General features: G+C 39.4%; 1 protein-coding gene across 1 annotated transcript in view; it reads left to right on the forward strand.

Moving 5' to 3' along the window:
- The window catches only part of LOC124795254 (replication factor C subunit 3), an 89,884-nt gene extending 83,673 nt beyond the window's left edge, over positions 1-6,211 (forward strand). The window contains exon 8 of the transcript XR_007016668.1: positions 6,188-6,211. The gene's annotated coding sequence lies outside the window, so the exon portion shown is untranslated. The remainder of the gene's footprint in view (positions 1-6,187) is intronic.
- Positions 6,212-6,583: the final 372 nt, after the last annotated feature.

The raw sequence follows: 6,583 nt of genomic DNA on the forward strand, positions 1-6,583 counted from the left end.
ATTAAAATGGATAAGTGGTTGCGAAAAGTAAATATTAGTGCGAGATCTGTAGACAATCTGCATGCCCCTCCTGGATTTCCTGTCGCATAATTTACGCAAAACTCCCAATTTACAAAGTGAGCTTATGGAAAAGGACCATAATGCTACCTCTACCACAACATCATGTTCTGACAAACGGAGTGCTGGACATGATTTGGCATACTGCAAGGTATATGATAGTGAATAAATCTGAAATTTTGTGGCACACAAAGTCTTACAAACATTTTAATCAAATGAAGACTGTTACATCTACTTCTAATACATCTTCAACACTACACAGCAATGCGAACGATGTAAGTAGGCCAGAAATTACATTAACATCACTTGTTGCTGCCAATAATTTACAATCATCACCTTTGATACTGTACATTGATCCCTCTGTGTAAGAACGTCTATTCTGATTCAACAATCGCTCAGAAGATTGCTTTAAAGCGTGCAAAATTTTAAAATGTTATTGGGGATGTGTTAAGGAAGTCATTCAGAGTCCTTACATGATAAACTGAGACATCCAGGTACGTTTCTTTCACTCGTCATGGATGAAACTACTCATGTAACTGTTACTAATCAATGTGCTTTAAAGGTTGTGTATTTTGATAGGGTTCCAGGCCAGATTTAAACTAGTTTCTTTAATATGTTTGAAGTTTCATCGGACAGTGCTACACTCTGTCCATCCTGAGAATAAACATGATGTAAACAAACACGATGATTGATCAGAAGCCGTAGCACATGTACACTGGTGGTGGTAAGTCTAGTTTAAACGACGACATTGGGTTGCGCCACTCGTTCCGTGGAATGAGTTGCACGCAAGTGGTTTCATATATGACTATAGACACGGCGACACCAGTATACACTTCAGTTTCGTCGCACGAGCTGTGATGGAGTTGAAGCTTGTTGCGTGGGATCGGTGCATAAGAAAAAAATAAGAAACGTATTTTTATTCGCGACTGGATGAAGAAAAGAAGTCAGCTCAGTTGCTCAGCATCCTTGCTGAAATAATTTATAACGGAAGATCCAAGAAGTCCATTTAATTATCTTAGAATGTCACCAGAATTGTTCACATTTCTTCTAAATATAGTTAATTATGTGATAAGGAATAAAGGTACTGTAATAGATGAAGCACTGTCGCCAGAGCTGAAATTACATATATTGCGTGCATTACAATCGAGATCACTCGGCATGCTATAAGTGCGGTTTAAGTTGGCGATAACGCTTTTTCACTAACACCAACAATTATTAACATTAACAGCAATAGTTATTCGAAGCAGGCCACATTACGAAGAGAACGGTTTGCAAACTACTCTCTTGAAAATAGATCTGAACAGTGGCAATATTTCAAAATTCTAACAAATTTGAATGGGGAGCATTGCAGCGATGTTTTAAATAGATGAATATTGAATAAAGAATGCAGCTTCTTGAATTTGTATAGCCTTCCCTCCTGTCAACAATATTGCTTAACAAAGAGTTGGGCGAATCGAACGATGGTATTTCAGTTCATATTTCAGTCTGTCTACACTCTACGAACACACAACCTCAAAAACTCACGCAACTAGTATCGCCAAAGTTGGAACACGCCGAAAGTGTTTAGTTTCACCAACGAGTTGGGCAAACGCGGGGAGCGCATGCGCAGTGGCCGGTAGCGCAGTCGCCTGCAACCTAGTGTGTAAGCAAGGCTTCATGCTCTTGGAAGTAGGTAGTACTTACGTATTACATATATTATTTCTAAATTCCGTTAAATGAAGCTTTAGGGTAATTTGATGTATTAACAGCCATAAACGTTTTTTTTTAATCAGGCTGTAGTTGTGTAGTTTTTATTTCAAATATCTTGTACAGTCACAGACTCTGTACTGTTGTGCTCCGATTGTCGCGCTGTTAATACACAGTATGAAAACGGCTGAGGATGCTTTCTGCTCCTCAGTGCAACACGCGTGTGGGACACGGTTAAAAATGCCGAGAAATGGGTTGTTCTTAATGTTTTTCATAAATTTAGAGAAAAAAAATCGGCTCGGAAAAGTTTTTCGAAGGACTGTATTAGAAACAGTTGAGATACAAATGCACACTGGATGTATACGGTAATGGAATCAGTAGTGCAGTAGGTTGATAATCTGGTGCGGTTCATGGAGCACTGATTCAAGTCTCACCTTGGTCTTCGTCTATTTTTTCGTTCAATTTGAAATACCTACATCTCGTATTTGTAAAATTCACCATCAATTTATGAATAATCCATGTCTTCTTGTTTCTAATTACATATGACATGCGAAATTTCTGTTTTTATTTCAAAAATAAGTTTTTATGTGAAATATTGTTAATAGAGATTGCTTAAATTAAGAAAACAAGACAATTAAATATTTTAGGACCAAAATGAAAAACCAAATATTCTTGTGTTATACTATACTCTTGTTTTATATGACACTCTTGTTTTATACCACAGATGTAGTCTCACACGAACCAGAGTGATGAATGTCGTAGAAGCATGAAAAACAATCATTTTCACAGCACTGAGCGCACTGTACAGTCTTTGACATAAAAACTGACCGCCGGCCGGCCGCCACAGAGACTAAGTCCGAGTAGTTCACATAAGGTGGTCAATAAAACTGGCCGCCCCTGACAACTCTTAAGTCCGGCCATCTGCACAATCTGGCAACACTGTAACACGCGGAAGTGTTAGGAGGAAGTTTTGTCTACTTCCGAGACGTTCTCGGATTGTGTGAGCCTATGGTCTAGTGGTCACCGTCGTGCATTGTAAACTTATAGTCGCTTGTTCGCGTCCAACTGTGTTTTACTTTTTTTTAGCACATTTCGGTCCTCATCTAAAGTTATGAGTCTGATTTAACATCGAAGATAATTCGAGTCAAATTCTACCCACCAGCAATAACAAGTATTTCCAGAAAAAAATTCCGCAGGGCAGCTCGTGTCTGCGTCGCGATCAGAACAGCTTACGCTCGAGCGTTTCCTCGCGCTGCAGCGGCTACCGGCCACCGGCCAGACGCCACCCCGCCGCCTGAAATTCGGCGCCGCCCATGTGAAAGCAGCGCGACGCTGTCAGTGTATGCATCATCTGACATTTTCGAATTTGAAGTTCTAGTTATCATATTGCAGTTAAGCATTGGATTTTGCATACTTGAAAATCATTAACTACGGTTAAGCATTGTAAAACTGAGTCGCAAGTGGAAATAGGTGTAACATCTGCAACACAATATTTACTTTTGGTATAACAGTGGGGTGAATGCAGAGGAGGCAGATAGAAAGATTTGAACTGTGTGTGGAGCGAGTGCTTTTGGGAAAAATACGCCAGATCGTTCTGGCATGAATGATTTTCCACACTAAGGAAGTCTCGACTACTGATATATGTGGTGGATTACCATTTAATAACCATCATGCGACATTTGCATTCAACAGGCAAAGTTCAGAAGTCTGATGTAGGAGTACTGCATGCTCTAACTCGAAGCAACAAATTCAACGGAGTGACTTATTGAACGTCATCAGGTCGCTCATTGAGCATTCCTATGCAGTATTGTTACTAGTGACGTGTTATGATGCCTTTATCGTTAACTTCCTAAGAAGAAATGAAAGGCTGAGCCCCACCAAAAGACGTAAACTCGAGCAAAGAGTAGTGTGAACATAATATTTTACATCTTATAGCTCCAGAAGTGTGTTTTGGGCTACGAATTCTGTCCCAAGGAGTGTGTGCATCACAGCTGGAATTTGTTGCCAACAGCTGAGACACCTTTCGGTCGCATTGTAAGAAAATCGAGCAACAAAACTACATCACCTGTGCTACTGCATGATAACGCACTCTGTTGATTTGAGAAACAAAACTATCCAGGAGATTGATAGGAAAGTCGTCTCTCAGGCACTTGTATTGATAGGGAAGTCCTCTCTCAAGCACTTGTCCATCTCGTCATCAGTAGGTTTCTACGGGCATAGAATTTGTAAACTACTTTAGCATTGTCAGATTGTTTTACATATCGTGAAAGAAAATTCTGCTGCTGATTAATTTCTCCTTGATGATTACTGTTGCGTTCAGTAAACCAATGGAAAACGCAATTAAAATATTCACTATAGTAATACAAACTAAATTCAGCTTACTACAGAAACATCACGACAGCAGTCTATCTTAATAAAGCATTTAGTATCTGTAAGACGATTGAGCTTACTTTAACACGAGTTAGTAGGATATTACCGACTTTTGACTTCGAAAAGATCTGTATTTACTTCATTTCCTGTATCATTCGCAAGTATTATGAAAATGTGGCAGTTCATAGATAAAATTACGTATTCACGACAACAAAAAATATGTCAGCATAAAACAAAAGTGGCATTATGAATTTCGCAGTACCGTAAGGTTATCGCTCTGACCCTAAGGGTTACTGAAAGTAGCAAGACGAATTTTGCTCGAGCATTGTCTTACGATTCCCTTATTGAGTTTGTATCTGCTTGCTTGTTGCTCTGCTACAAAAGGATTAAAAATCTATCTGTCAGCGTGTCTCTAAAGGCGAACGAAAGCAGCTTGCACCTGGTAGCCAAGCATGTTAGCTGGGAACTGTTTTTTTTTTCCTAAAGTGGGTAGACATCCTTTTGATGTTGAATTGTTGGCAAATGTCACAGTCATACGAGTGCCGATGGTGTAAGTGTTTCGGTGTGTTAAATTTGTACCAATGATTTTTCTATAGGTTTTTCTTTCCCAAATAGAGAGTTGAAGTCTCCCATTAGTATTTTCACGTCATCTTGGTGAATTTTGCTCATAGCTTTTTCGATTGTTTTCCAGAATTTTTAGACATTTTCGGTGTTTCTTATTTTCGATGTTTTTGGGGACATGTGCATTGATGAGTGTATATTTTTTGCTGGGGCTCTGAATGAGCATAGTCATTTCCCCTATCCGCCACACGGGATTATTATTATTATTATTATTATTATTATTATTATTATTATTATTATCATCATCATTCTGTCATCAGCAAATCCGATATGGTATATCTTCCCACCACTGAAATTGAAATGGTTCAAATTGCTCTGAGCACTATGGGACTTAACTTCTGAGGTCATGAGTCCTCTAGAACTTACTACTTAAACCTAACTAACCTAAGGACATCACACACATCCATACCCGAGGCAGGATTCGAACCTGCGACCGTAGCGGTCGCGCGGTTCCAGACTGTAGCGCCTAGAACCGCTCGGCCACTCCGGCCGGCACTGAAATAGATGTTTATTGTTCGATTCAGTACTTCCATCACATAAATATGGGTTATAATTACGTTACATTGCTTCTAGTAAACATATTTCTAATTTTTTCTTAGACAGTTGCTACCAGTTACTCCATCAAAGGAATTTATGTGCGCAACATTGTTGCAATACAGTGTAATTTCATTTCGATACCAGATCGTTCTAATTCATTCAGCCAGTCAGTCTTAATGTGGATATCCGACTACGGCTCTCATCATATGATAGACTGGGTAAACCACATTCTTAATCGGACCGTTGAATCTAGATCACTTAACTATGACAGGATCTGAATTCTTAAACACTATGGAAAATAATAATACAATGTGCTTATTACAAATACGTTATTTAAATATATATATATATATATATATATATATATATGAAGTAACGAGATAACAGTTTATTTACAGGAGCAGAGCTCTATCCATCTCAAGATTGGTTTCAGGGCCAAGAGAGGATAAAGCTGTTGCTGTTTGTTCCACGATCACCGAACAGCAACCAGATAGAGAATATGTGGGCAGTGGTAACAAGGTCATTGCCATGTGGACCTACAAATGCAAGCGACCTTTGTACGAATATAGAAAACGTATAGTGGGAAGTAAACCATCACGCTACACTATCGACGACTTAATGAAATCAATGCCCCTACGGCTTCGAGAAATCTTACGTAATGGAGGGTGGGTGGTTGGTTACTAAAAGTATACTCGTCCACAAAACCCATTTGGACTATTATCTGATAATCGGTGAAGCTTTGCTTTGTCGCAGCTCTTTAGCATATAAGTCCATTTACTTTCAGTCTCCTCCTTACAATTCTTGCAATGCAAAGTATTGAAAAATCTCATCCATTCGACGCCAACTGAGGAATTGATTGTCGCATGTGTTGTTCAACACACAGTAGTCGTCACCCTCACTGGAATCAATGACTGTTTGTGTGTGTGTGTGTGTGTGTGTGTGTGTGTGTGAGTGTGAGTGTGTTTTTCGTGTTCACGCACAATTTGAATCAATACTATTAACATTAGAGAGACAACCAACAATAAATATTGCATCAAATATGACTGTAAAGTATTTTAATGCGATGGGAAGTTACAAACTGTATTTTTACCCAACCCACGCCCTGCATATCACGTTAAGTAAGATGTATTAACTCCATAGTATCGTTAGCAGAGACAGTGCGCTCTTGTTGTCCAGGCTCGCCACAAGTGCAGCGATTAGCAGTGCCCAATGCCGCCGCGATTTGTTTATGTTGGCTGAGCGTGGACACTGCAGCAGACGCTTCGCCATGAACAGAAATAAATCACCTTGGCTCTGACTGCAGTGAGCGGAT

Source organism: Schistocerca piceifrons, chromosome 4, assembly GCF_021461385.2.
Source record: "Schistocerca piceifrons isolate TAMUIC-IGC-003096 chromosome 4, iqSchPice1.1, whole genome shotgun sequence".
In the NCBI taxonomy this organism is placed as follows: domain Eukaryota; kingdom Metazoa; phylum Arthropoda; class Insecta; order Orthoptera; family Acrididae; genus Schistocerca; species Schistocerca piceifrons.